Source organism: Crotalus tigris, unplaced genomic scaffold (genome assembly GCF_016545835.1).
Source record: "Crotalus tigris isolate CLP2741 ecotype Arizona unplaced genomic scaffold, ASM1654583v1 scf7180000023677.1417738, whole genome shotgun sequence".
Lineage (NCBI taxonomy): Eukaryota > Metazoa > Chordata > Lepidosauria > Squamata > Viperidae > Crotalus > Crotalus tigris.
Window position 1 is genome coordinate 1,359,936 of NW_024100113.1, and position 14,038 is coordinate 1,373,973.

Here is a 14,038-nt window from a genome sequence, read left to right on the forward strand (position 1 = left end):
AGGCAAGAAAAAAATCAGATTAGTTTGCCATTTGATGTGATGGTTAATCTATTTACCTATTAAATTAGAAAATCAAACATTATAGTATAAAAGGGGAAGTTGAAATATTTGTTACAAGGAAACAAGGACTGATAATCAACAAATACAGAACAAAGATTCCAGTCCTAAGTATACTGTGATGATACTAGCAACTGAACACAATTAAAAATGTGCAGGGATAACTATATTTTCCCAAACTTATCTGTTAACAGGTTTATGCTCAGCATGTAACTCCACACTGACAATGCAAATACGAAGAAGGAAAGGAGGCTAATGGGATTCATCATTATTCTTATTACAACCTCATTACTTTTTACAGAAGTCGCCAGTGTCAGCGCCAGTGTACTTTATATTAATGGACTCTAAATAATGCATTGCAGCGCTAGCTCCATGCAAACAATTTGGTTCATTTTGGCGAGAGGATTGTTGGGAATTTTGTTTATACTAATTGTACTCAGATGAATACAAAAGTATTTCACAAGATGATTTCCTAAAACTTGGTATTTTTTATGTTTTATGATTAAATAACAGCAGTAAAGGAACCAGCTGTTAGGAAATATACTACAGACAATTAGCAAAAAATGCCTTGGAAAATGTAATGTGTCTATGCCTACCAATATCACCTTGGGTAAGCAATGTTTTTTTTTCCTATGGTATTCTATGGAAGATAAAATTGTATTTTGAAGCAAGATAGAAAGAATGAACTCTTGAAAATAACATGGATAGCTATGAAAACAAGCAAATGGATCCTATAACCAATGAAATCAGAGTTCTCATTCAATGTCCAAATGAGCAGGCTCAAAGTTTCATATTTTGAGCACATTATATGAAAGCCTCATTTTCATACATTTGTAATGCTGAGAAAGGAGGAAAGAATGAGAAGAGGGTGATCAGCAGAAAGGTGCATGAACTTAATGGGTGCACTCTTGGAAGCCCTGAAGATTAGGCAAAGATCTCCCTAATGAAGGTCTATGTATGTGGTTGCTAGGAGTTGACACCAACCTGATGGCACATAATCAATCAAATCCCATGTTTTATCATAGGAAAGTGAAAATTGAATGCTGAATTTCTGAATTTCCTTTGACTTGCCTGACTTCCTCTGAAGCCTGCATTTGACTCATGTTTCCGTTTGCACTGATTTTGAATGGAATTCAACACTGTTACAACAGAGTATCGTAATACCATTAGAAAACTGGAGAAAAGCAAACTTTTGCACCCTTTTATCTGGCTTGATAATTTCCTCAAACCATCTTTTTTAAATACTCTAAGGGATGGCTAGTCACATGCATGCCCAGTTCCAGCCATGCCCAAATGCCACAGATAATTTATCTTAAAAATGCATTTCTACATTTATCTGAATGCCAGGTGCTTGACACTGAAAAATATCATTGATCCCTCTAGCCCAATGCTATGTAAGCTGTGCTAACCTGACACAATGGATTAAAAACTAACCAACCACATTTTAATTCAGTGTTTTGTGCAAAGCCAGTCAGTGTAGTTAATTATGTGTCATGAAAACCCAGAATAATGGAATAAATTATAATTACCATAAAAAGGATAAGTATCATCTGCAACACATCCACTATAGTTACACTTTTCAGGTTTGTTTCTGGTATTAAAAATTCAAATAATAAAAACTAAGATTTGCTACCTAGAAAGTAAATGCTTTGTCATTAATGTAAGACTGCATCACATGCATTCATGTTTCATTCAGGAACATTGTTTATGCAAGCAGGGATACACAGAGTCAGATTGTACTTCCTTCATGCAGGTTTGACCTGAAGAAACATGCACAAAGATCATAAACTTATAGGCCATTCACTATAGTGGCCCTTTTGGGTTACTTATCAACTTTCTGCTGTATGGTCAAAATGTTTCTGTTTCAGAGGATCTGCAATAACTGATAAGATGGGTGGCTGTTTGGGATGATAGACTTTAAGGGAATGTTGTATATGTATATCATTTCAATATAAAATGTTTAATCTGGCAAATGGTCTGGAGACCATGGAATGGTGGCATATAAATAAATCAATAAACATGGATGGATTGATAACCAGCATGCACCTCACCCAATCCAACAGATAACATAGGGCATACAGCATAATTATGAAGCCCCAGTATCCTGAGATTGTGCTGCCACATTTCAGTTATAAATTATTTATTACTCCTCCCAAATTAAGGATAGAGATTGAAACAGTTAACCTCCCAAAAGCCTTCAGCTCTCATACCAGTGCTTAAACTCCTTGAAAATGCCAAAAAAGTAGAACAAAATATTCAGTCACATCACTTCCAGAGATGTCATCATTTACCTAATAGTATTCTGCAGCCTTCCAATAGTATACCTATCTAATGTTCGTTAAGTTTAAACATGTATTAAAAGTAAAAATTTCAAGTGGTTTGGTTTTGGTGACTTCATGATCATGCCCATTTTTTTCTTGGCAACATATAAAAATGTTTGTCACTGTGATCTTCCTAGATTTTTTTTTAACTTCCCAATATATAGCTCTGACATTTTCTAGTAGTGTCCTATCCTAGCACTAACCAGATACTGCTTTGCTTTTTTGCGATCAGCCAAAGTCATTTAAGTGTTACGACTCACTGTGACCAAATTAAATGAAATCAAATGTAGATGTTATTCTGCTTACTCACTATTTTTCAAAGTTTGACTCTCCAGCAACTACTCTAAGTCCTGATATAACTCTTGAACCTTAAAAAATTGTTTACCTTATGTGATTTATGAACTTCTAGATTCATACATCATGATAAATCATGTGTATAGTTTACCCAGCTGAATTTCAGGTAGGAATTTTTCACATGCTATACCTGTTTGGACTCTAGATACTGCAGAGACAATTTCAGCTTTCTAGCATGCACAATGAGCTAACCTAATTCATTTTGCTGTAGGTTTTCAAAAGTAGGAACTATACAACATGAAAAATATTGCACTTTACTTTGTTAAGTTAAGCTTCACAATGTGCCAGTGACATGATTTGGTTTTGGCTTTTGCCTAGAAGATGCTTCTTATACTTTTAGTTTTCAATATTGTAAATAGAGCAAAATCTCCCTTTCAGGTGAATTGAAAGATTTGTATCAAAATAGTCCAGAATTCCATATATCTGTCATAATTAAGTATTGACATTCAGACCAAAGAAGGTCATGAAATTAATATATTTCATAGGAATTTTGGTATCTGAAAGAACATACCCTTAGCCCAAAGCAGTTTTAATGCTTCAAAGTTCTTCTCCAGCTCTTCATGTCTTTATTCTGCAAAGTGATTTAGCACATCCCTGGTGCTAAATGAAAATGGAAAGAAAATAGTAATTCCCAGCCACTCCACGTACATTATTTTCAATTACATTTTAAAGAAATGTCAAGCCCATTCGGGCCACACGGTTCAGTAATACATTTTGATTCTCAATAGAATGTAAAATTGGTAATGTTTTTGATAGATAAAAAAGCTGATCATTTGTACATTAAAATCTGAATGTTCCAACAGTATTTCTTTTAAAAATGGAAAATGCCAATGGAAGCATGTTTTTAAATTAAATATAAATGTTTTATTTAATCTGCTTCAAATATATTCTTACTTTAAAATATTTCAAGATGAAAAGAGTTAATATCTTTAGTTTCGGTTATAAAATATAAAGGCTCAATAAAAGTATAATAAAAGACTCAAACCCAAGATTTATCCCATCATAAGGATTTAATAAGAAAGGAAAGGAGCAAAGAACCAAATTTTATAATAATAATAATTAGGGGGAAAAAAGAAAAGCTTGGATTATAGAAGTCCTAGTTAAGCCAAGATTCATGCAAAATATATTTTTCTATCTTATTTTTCTATCACAATTACAGGTAGTCTTTGACATTAGTAACCCTTTGAAGTTCTGATGGACACCCCAGAAGATACTTGCAACCCAGTTCTGAAGTTCCAATTGCTGCCCCACTGCAGTCACATGACTGAATTTTGGGGGCTCAGTCACCAGCCTACGTTTATGGCTGTTTGCTAGGCACCTTGGTCACAGGATCACAATTTACAATTTTTTGCCGAAAACTGGCATTTACTTCCACTTTTGGGTAAAAATATCCCATAACAAACAATGGATTCATTTAATAGCTGCAGCATTCATTTGGCAGCCTCTGTAATGGGCAGACTCCATTTCAGGCATGAGTCAAGGACTACCTGTTATTGAAAATATGGTGTGACAGTAATATGCATGTCCCACTTAAATAAAAAGCACACTATCATAAATGTTAATTGCAGTTGCCTTATTACTGTTGTTGTTCAAGCTAAGTACAATTCTTGACTGCATGATGAAAGACATATTTCAAAAAGTGGAGCAGGGAAGAAAAAAAGGGCAGATCCAGGCTGAAAACTAAATGTAATTAAATCTAACTTAAGTGAATTTTAACATGATTAAAAATAGATTGGATTTAATTTAAAACAAATACTAATACCATTGAACCTCGTACTTTCAGTATTTCCCACTTTTGTCAGATGAAACATTACCAAGTGATAATAAGTTTTGTAGGTTCCAGAATCTATACTTAAATTCTCAGGAATCGGGTATAAGTGGGAATGGGAATAGGTTCCTATCCTGGTCTAAATCAAAAATGCAAAAGTCCATGGAGGCAGCTACTATAAAGGCAAGCTAAATGAACAAGGAAACTGCCCTGTTTATGGTGTATTTTTTAAAAAACCTTATGTTGATGAAGAATGACACTTCAATACACATTAGGGCACTATACATTTATTCAGTTAATTACTTTTTGTGAACATTTGAGACCTGATTCCTGAAATTTGTATTCCCAGTAGGGATCCTGAAATCTCATAGATGTGAATAAAAGAGTGAATTGGAAGGAACGGTCTATAGTGTTTGCAGCTAAATTAATTTTGTTTTTTTATCCAGCAGTAGAATGTCTGTTCATTCACATAGGCACAGTCATTATAAAATACACCTGAAAGTGCAAAAATAATTCTAGAAATAATAAATGTATATATTTTTGCTGAATGTTTATTGAGTAAACAATTGTATTAGTGAAGAAGCCCAAAGTAGTCCTCTATTAGATCCCATCAAACATGGAGCATTATGACTACGTTTTGCTGAACAAATTACATACTTGGAAGGATATTTCAACAGTATATGTTGGAGATGATCCAACTAAGCCTTGGGGTGGGGTCAAATGTAAGTTTTTAGTCACCATGCCCCCATAAGAGACCTACATCCAACTCTCATTGAAATCCGTTGAGTTTTATCTGGCACCAATTGGCCATGACTGTTAGTAGATCAGATTCATTTGTATAACAAATAAATAACAATAAATAAACTCATTTTGAACTCTCTCCTAGTTCCTAATTTCTTGCACCTGACAGTACTGTATATCCAGTGAAATTTTTAAATTTCTTTGTATATATGGAAAGGAAAGAATACTAATCAGAATTAGTAGCAATGGTAGCAAGAGTGCAAGTGAGGATCCTAATTCTTTTCTAAACAAAATATAACCTTTATGAATTTGTAATTATCGATATTAACTAGCTTATTTATGTTTTAGTTTTGTTGTTATATTTTACTAGCTCTCTTATAAATGTCAGGCTATATACTATGCAACAGATCCATATGACTGGCTGTGTTAATGTTTTATTTTAAATTAAAAGGAGGAAATGGTTGCATTCACACAGTGCTCAAAGCTGTGTCAATTATATTTCCATCAGTTGCAGTTAGGTGACATGGCTAAGCTTGATTAGTTTTCACCTTGTTTTGCTTTTTCTGGCTTAGCATGTTGTGAAAACCCAGCCTAATCATTATATTTGTAGTTCAAGATTTGATATAAACTTAAAAAATGAGTAAACTCAATGACAAATTAATCATGTTGTATAAATACAGCCATTCTTTTAGCCTGACCCAAGTTGTTCAAGATTCTATAGGTGAACAAATTGTTTGGTATTGAATCAAGCAGTCAATCCATTTTTTTAAGAATATACAAAGCAGTAGCAATAGCAGTAACACTTAGACTTATATACTGCCCCAAAGAGCTTTACAGCACTCTCTAAGCCAGTGGTCTCTTTCCACCTTGGCAGCACAGCACGATGTGGTGTGTGTGTCTGTGTGTGTGTGTGTGTGTGTGTGTGTGTGTGTGGCAAGCACACGCCTGTACACAGATCTATTGCTGCAAGTGGTTGGTGCGTGAGCCCTCCACTCACTCGAATTGAGCTCCATGCACGAGCAGAGGATGCTTGAGAGTGGAGGGCACTTGTGCTCACAGGTGAAGCTCCACTCAAAAAGCCTACCACTTGTGTGATTGGAATTTCTAATGTGTGTGCTTGCCCACTGCTCGTGCAAGTGGAACTTTGCATGTGTGCACTTGCTCATCACTTACATGGCCCAGTTGTGAACAAGCTGTGGCCTGATAGTGGGCCGCAGCATGGGGGCTGGGGACTCCTGCTCTAAGTGGTTTACAAAATCAGCATTTTGCCCCCAACAATCACAGTCTTTATTTTACCGACCTCAGAAGGATGGAAAGCTGAGTCAACCTTGAGCCTGATCAAACTCCTAGCTGTGGGCAGAGGTAGCGTGCAATACTCCATTCTAACCACTGCACCATCAGGACTCAGAGAATATACAAATATGCAATCCTATGTGCAAAAGATCTGGAGGTTAAACCATATGATAAATGGTTGAGAGAGTTAGGTACATCTAGCCTATCAAAGATAGGGATTAGGGGGAACATGATAACTGTCTTCCAGTATTTGTGGGGCTGTCATAGTGAAGAGGGAATTGACTTATTCTCCAAAGCACTAGAGGACAGGACAAGAAGCAATGGGTGTAAGCTTGTTAAAGAGAGATCCAACCTAGAACTAAGGATACATTTTTTGATAGAACAATTCATTGCTTCCAGAAATTGATGGTGGTCCATCACTGGAGGTTTTCATGACTGGACAACCCTATGACTGGGATGCTATAAGGGTCTTGCCATCAGCAGGGGTTAGACTAGAAGACCTCTGGGGTTCCTTCTAGATCTATGATTCTATGTGCTAAAAGTTGTTCCACAAATTGTTGTCCCATGCTTAGACATGGAGGACACCCTACTAAAAAAGAGTTCTGTATTTGAAATTGTCTCTCAAGATCTGCAAGCATAAGTTCTGCTTCCTTAATTATTGGGGTTAATAATGGGCATCAAAATGCATTTCCTACATTAATATTTTCAATCATTTTAAAAATGGGTCAGGCTGGTGGCTTTCATTCATTGTGTGACTGAATTCAACAGTATGCTACATAAGAAAGCACTTCTTTTTCTCTCCCCTTCTTTCACCATTCAGTTTTATTGGATGAATATGCATAATATAGTCATGTTTATTGTTGCTTTCCCTTTTACACTTCCTACAAAGTCCTAAATGATATAAACAGGTTTAACAAAGAATTGCTCCAAATCTTTGCTCATTGTATTAATCTTTCCAGCTTGAATTTTTATGGACATGTGGTTCTCAAAACTATGTTAATTATTCTTTGGATCATACCATACCTGTAAGAGTTGTCTCTTCTAATAGTGGCAAACTGTCAGCTCTCCCATAGATACTTTCTCCCCAGAAAACTTTTATATTATCAGAGTTCAGTGTCATATCTTTTTCTTTTCATTTTCATGCGTCCCAGCTATGGAGGGTGTCCCCTAGATGTTAGATAAAAACAGCCCTTATCCACTTCCTATAGATACAGCTGAAAAAGCCTTGACCATAATTCTGTTAATCACTGTTATCTTTAATACAACAGAATAAAAAATTTCAAATGCTGTAGCCATTCTCAATTTTTAAAAAGAGGACCTATATTCTCACTTCAATCATCTTTTTTCATATATTTCTGCATCAAGATTAATACGATAAAATGGACTGTAAACTGGAAAAGCTTGTTTGATAATAATACATTTCTTTTGAGTTGCTACCAAATTCTATTTAATTGAAAGTAAATATATTTTCATACTTCTACTTACTACTACATACACCAATATGAGCCATGACCTATCCAGCCATAGGTAGAATCAAATAGTACTGGAATTGAGAACAACTGGAGCATTTCATTAACAATGATCATTAGAGGAAACTTTTTTCTCATACTGCTTTTTCTGCTTTGAGAAGAAATCTGTAAATCTGATTCCCACAACACATTGCACCATGACATTTCAGTCAAGCCTAGGTTCCAACTAGTTAGTTTGGGAATGAATCAAATAGGCAATAGTAGAGCAAGAGGTTCACTTAAAATCATTCTGGTGGTAATATTTATCCAAGGGTCCTAGTTTGAGTAAAGTCAAGGGTCAAGTCACATTCTCCCAACAACAGAAAAGACTGCTATACAGGTTGATAAACAAATATGATTCCAGGAACAAAACTTGGCAATTTTAAAACTCTTTTCCCAGAGTTCTTTCCAAAACACAACTGCAAACAATCATTTCTCACCTAACTTTCAAGAAGAGAACTACTTTTCAGCTTTAGCTTCACATAAGTCTGTATTTCACCACTTCATAAAACTGTTTGTTCTACTTCTTTGTAAGGCTGGATGGTTGTTCAATTTCTTTGTAATGTCAAAAGAGCTTCCTGCATCTCAAGAGGTTGGTGGTGTCCAGTAGCAACCTCACCTGCCTCACGGTCACCATAAGCAATTACTTATTTATTGCTTTCATGAAGCTCCAAATCTTTACCTGAACAGTAGTTCTTTCATTAGGGAGTGCAGCTAGGAGAAGAACAGCTTTACTTAATTCTTGTATGTAATTATTTACACATCCTATTATTAATTACTGAATGAATTATTTATATCAGGGCTGCCAAATTTGAGATGCAAAAATCCAAATGACGTAAGATGAAGTAAGCACATACAGTAGTTGCCACTTACTAGTTGCTCAGTTTTTGCAATCTAGATATTGTAACTATATCTACATATTTCCTTATAAAAGTTAATACCGTAATGAAAAATTGAGGATATGGAATGGCTAAGAATATGAACCTGGATGCAAATTTCAGATCAACCATTTGTTTTCTGAGTCACTTGAGGTAAAATGTTACCCTTAATTTTTGCATGATATGGGTAGTAAATTTATTTACCTTACAGAATTCTAGTATGGAATGTTATTATGTTTTAAAATAATAGGTTAATATGTTTGCAAACCACCCAGAGTCACTTAGGTGAGCTGAATAATGTAAGAGTTTGATAAATAAATAATATATACCAAGATAAAGCATCTACATCTGGAAAAATCTGGACAGATTTAGATTTCATGTATCTCTTTGCTACCATCTAGTGACTGTCTGGATATTTGCAGCTCCAATATAGTACGATTAAAAACTAACGATTGTAGAACAAATACTAGCTTCCTGTATCATTGGCTGTACTGACTGGGTGCTGGATTTATAATACAGCAGCATCTCAAAGATGAGAAGTTGCCCATTCAGTTCAGGTGAAGCATATTCAACTCTCATGTGTGTCTTAAACACACATGCTAAAATTACTGAACGTATTATTTTACAAATATTGACTTGGCCCACAACTGAAAATACCATCATATTTACATGCCAGATTACATAAAATATAGATTTTATGTGTTTTAGGTAAGAGTTAAAAGAATTCCAAATTAGATTAGGAACACAGGAGTAAAAGGAGAACGCCAAAGTTCTTTTCCATGCTTAATTGATCCTTCAAATATAGTTTGCTTGGCATTATAGCTTCACATTCTTGATGTCTTTATGAAATCCAAGCAGACTTTGCAAAACAGCCTGGAGGACTCTTAGCATAGACAACAGACTGCTGCTGCAGTGACCTAAAATACTCTGCTCAGAAAAGCTAAAAACCTGTCTAAGCTTGTAAGAGGGCTTCCCTCATGCTGACAAGAATATCCTTTTGAGAAAACTAAAGATATTCAATACAAAAAAATATATCAGAAAATCTAATTTCCAAGGCTAGGCCTTCTGATATTCTCAGGAACAGAAAAAAGACCCATTTGTCCCAAAGTTAACATTGCTGGCCTTCTGCTGCCAAGTCACTGTCAGCTTCGGTTATTGGCTGACAGTTTTACCCAAACTAATCTTCCTTTGCTCTGCCAACTTTTGAAACATTTTCTTTCATTGTACAAAAACTGCCATTTCCACTTTCTATAAGACTTATAGTAATGTGAAGCCACTTGTCAGCCTTTCATTCTTGGCACCTAGGTATCCTTCATCTGTATTAAAATATGGTATTAAAGCATTTTAATTCTCAAATTGAATCCTTTTTCACTCTAGGTAATCCTTCTGCCCATCACCTAAGTTCATCCAACAGCAAGTACATACTACTGCATTTTGTGGGACATGCTTCAGACTCCCTCTGCTTAAGGTATGGGAAGCCAAAATATTCAGGCTGCAAGCATACTTTCACTACTGTGATCTATTCAAGTGCATAAAAATCTGCTATTACCTTGATAGTAAATTTGCTCTGAAGAGAGCCCTCTGTTGTCAATTTTTTAACCTGTCTTCCTTCTATTCCTAAGGCACTACAACACTAATTGAAAGATTGTAAGTACAAATATAGCTTGGGCATTTTGTTACTGAACTGTTGGCAGTGCTTTTTCATTATTTTTCTGCCATTGAGATACACAGCATGTGAATGGTCAGATTGCAATTACAAAATTTGGTCCATTTTTGCAACAACAAAAAAAAATCCACAGGATATTTCATAGCATGCTATTAATTTTTAAGTGTTTAGTGTGCAAGAGTAATTGTATCTTTGTTTATACACAAGGGACACAGTTTTTTCTTCTTAAATCAAGAACCATATGTTATTTTTATTCACATTAATCTTTACATAAGCATGTAGTAACAATTTTAAAACTTCAACATCTCCCCACCCTCTGCAAAAAAAAAAAGAATGAGGAACTTCTTTGTAAAGACAAATATATCAGTCTTGATTCATCCTGCATGCTCCTCAAATATATAATTGCTCTTGATTATTTGATTCACTCTGCATGCTTCTAAAATATATAATTGCTCTTAATTAATTGATGTGGTTGGTGTATATGTGTATGTGTTGAGTGTGATCCATTTATCTACTTCAAAATATTTGCAGCAAATATACAGACACATTAGACATCTCCACAAAGGTTGAGAATCCTTTAGCAGACACCTCTGAGTTTCTTCTATAAATAGCTTGATTCTTTATTTACAAGTGAAAGAAACCTCAGGAGGATGTCTTCACTTCCCACTCCTCTAAAACACCAGCCCCAGGACTCAGTTGGTGCAGTAGTCCTCAGGGAGCTCCAGTCATGTTTTCCACAATTTGACATTAAAATACCCACCAAATATCCAACTTTATAATTGATGCCGAGAGACACCAGATGCCAATCCTAAGAATATTTCCTCCTGCTGTTCCCCCCCCCCTTCTAATCGCTGGAACAAATCTTTAGGGAGCAAACCTATCCCCGTTTCTCTCTCCTCTCACATGTTGTAGGGGGAGCTGCTTACATTTAAATCCTGAAGAACTGTACTGGGCGGATTTCCCAAACCCCAGGGAAGTTTGGGGCAAACCGTGTGGAAATTCGCGTCCGGGGAAAGATGTAAATATTACTCCAGACTAAGCTCAACGGATAGGTCGTCTCCGATCAAGGAAAAACCCAAGCAGAACATTTCCAATGCACAGAACCATAGAAAAATCAAAAGGTAGTAATAGTGCGGTGGAAAACCATAAATAAGCACAGGAGAAATACCCCCCCTCCTTCCTTTGAATAAATTGGGATGTTTGAATTTCAGTCCTGCCTCCCCCTTAACACAAGATGCCTGTTTGATCACTGCCTGTTGGCAAAGCCCAATGTCTTTTTCCTCAAGAGTCTCCGGGTTTTGAATCTCTTCCACAAAGCTGTACGAAGTCCGGCGCACACACAAGGTATTCCGATCGTCCTGGCGGCCAAGGTATTATTAACTAAGAGAGAAACTTGCCTTCCCGCTTGTTCTGCCCCTCCCGGGTCGCCCTCCCCTTATTTTTTCCCCCGCCGCATTCCCACCCCAGCCAAACCAGAAGGGATCATACGCATTTTTATGCAAGCACACATATATACACACACATTATACCTCTTCACATCCCCCCTTTCGATCTGCATTAGACACAGCTCCATCCTGCCGGTAGCAGCGGAGGTCAGTGATGGAATTAATAGACGCCAACGCCGCCGCCCGGATAACAGGGGATTAGGTAATTTCAGTCCACGAGCCTCCCTCTCAGATCTACTCCCCGCCCCTCTCCACACATTCTCCACCACCACCACCCTCCGCACGGCGAGTGAGTGCCTCCTCCCTCGATGGAGCATCGGACGAGGCAGGGTGATCCCAGATTTGCTGCAAAGATCCGGGGGATCTGCAGACCGACCCCCGCTTTCTGCGCACACCTAGTTCTCCACAGCTTCATCCTAAACCTTCCAAAGTTCTCGGCCGCGAGAGACTCTCGGACTTAGGTTTCGGCCCTGCTCCTTCTTTGCGAATCTGCCGAGCACCAAGGAGGAAACCTTGGCTGTCTGCCTCGCTCCCCCAGCGCCTCGCCAGTCAGTAAAGTCTAAATCGAGTCAACTTGATGCTTGCGCTTTCAAGTTGCGGCTTTTCCGGGAGGCCTGGGGGAAGGAGGGGGGAACTGACCCCACGCAGCTCCGCTCACTCACCCGGGCTGCAGACGGGCCCTGCGGGGGCTTCCTTGGCGCTCCATTTTCACGCTCGTTGCCTGCTTCCGAAGCGGGGACAGAAGGGAGCTCACTTGTCGCTGTTCTTGGTGCTGAAAGCCAGGCAGCGCTTCCCGAGTCTCTTCCATGTGAATAACAAATACTCCCACAGGCAGCAGCTATTGGTCTGTCTTGAAAGTCCCGTCCTAATCCCCGTTTATCAGACCATTCAGCCTAACCGTGGCTGAGGGGGAAAAAAAAAGTATAGGAAGCTTTCTCTGTTTCCCCCCCCCCTTCCGCAACGCACATTCACAGACACCCTCCAATCCCAAATTAGGACAATTGCCACCCTGAATGTTCTGAACACTTCTGAAATGCCGCAGCCTTTGAAAAACGAGAGAGGGGAAGGAAACAACTCATAATGTATTAAAACACTATCCTCATCTTTTCCCCCCACGTTGACTATGGTTTGGTAAAACCACGGCAGCTTTTTCGTATCCCCACCACCACCACCACTTCTTCCTGCGCCGTTTGCCTCCTCTCCTGCAAAGCTTTCCTGCAAAGCACCCGTTGCTTCTCCTCTCTCTCGTTTTCCTTATTCCGCTCTGACACCGCCAACGGTCAGAAAAATAAGTGTTTCCATCAGGTTTGATTTCCAAGGCAGAAAAAGCTAATTAGGGAACTCGGCGGGAGGAGCGGAGGCAGCGAGGAACAGATGGGGCTAATACGGACTTGGGGTGTTAACTGCGGTTTCTCTTGAATGGAGACGAGCCATTCAAAAGAAGCAAGGAACCGCAGGGGGGAGGGAGGAGGGAGACTCCCCAGAGTCAGGTGTGCACGCTAGGACTCGTATCAATAGGTCGGGCGAAAAACGGCGCGAGTTGCGATCGAAATCCCGCTCTGCGCCCGCCGCGTCTTAATGAGCTTCGTTCAGCTGGTAGGTGGTCATTCTGGGGGAAGTCGGAAGAGTCTAAACCAAAGAACGGCGCTGCTGGTGCGCTGCGGGTTAGTTGTCCATCAAAGTTTGCAGGTGGATGTTTGAAGTGGCCGTCGCGTCTCTCCCTGGGGTGGTCTCCGAGTTGGGGAGAGTGGACTTTGTTAAGAAGGATCCCACCCTAAGGAGCGCTAACTGTTCAGCTGCGTGGGGTGAGCTTTACCCGAAAGGTTGAAGGAATGCGCTCCCTGTTGTTGGAAATGAGAAACTGTCGCAAGGATCTCTTGTGTATTTCAATCTTTCTTACTTAATTTATCTCCGGAAATAAGGTACTTCCTTTCTCCGCAGCGGTTTTCGTTTGCTTTAGTTCGCAATATATGATGCTGAAAGAAGGGGAGGGGGGATCTCCCTGGC

At 38.4% G+C, this 14,038-nt stretch overlaps 1 protein-coding gene across 7 annotated transcripts in view; it reads right to left on the reverse strand.

Moving 5' to 3' along the window:
- Window positions 1-13,031, reverse strand: part of LOC120297712 (metabotropic glutamate receptor 8) — a 552,386-nt gene extending 539,355 nt beyond the window's left edge. For 6 of the 7 annotated variants that reach the window (XR_005553869.1, XR_005553867.1, XR_005553868.1 and 3 more), the window contains exon 1: window positions 12,694-13,031. The gene's annotated coding sequence lies outside the window, so the exon portion shown is untranslated. Of the gene's footprint in view, window positions 1-12,115; window positions 12,417-12,693 lie in introns of those variants that run through there. The other variant, XM_039320662.1, reaches the window with a different exon arrangement.
- Between the last annotated feature and the right edge of the window lie 1,007 nt (window positions 13,032-14,038).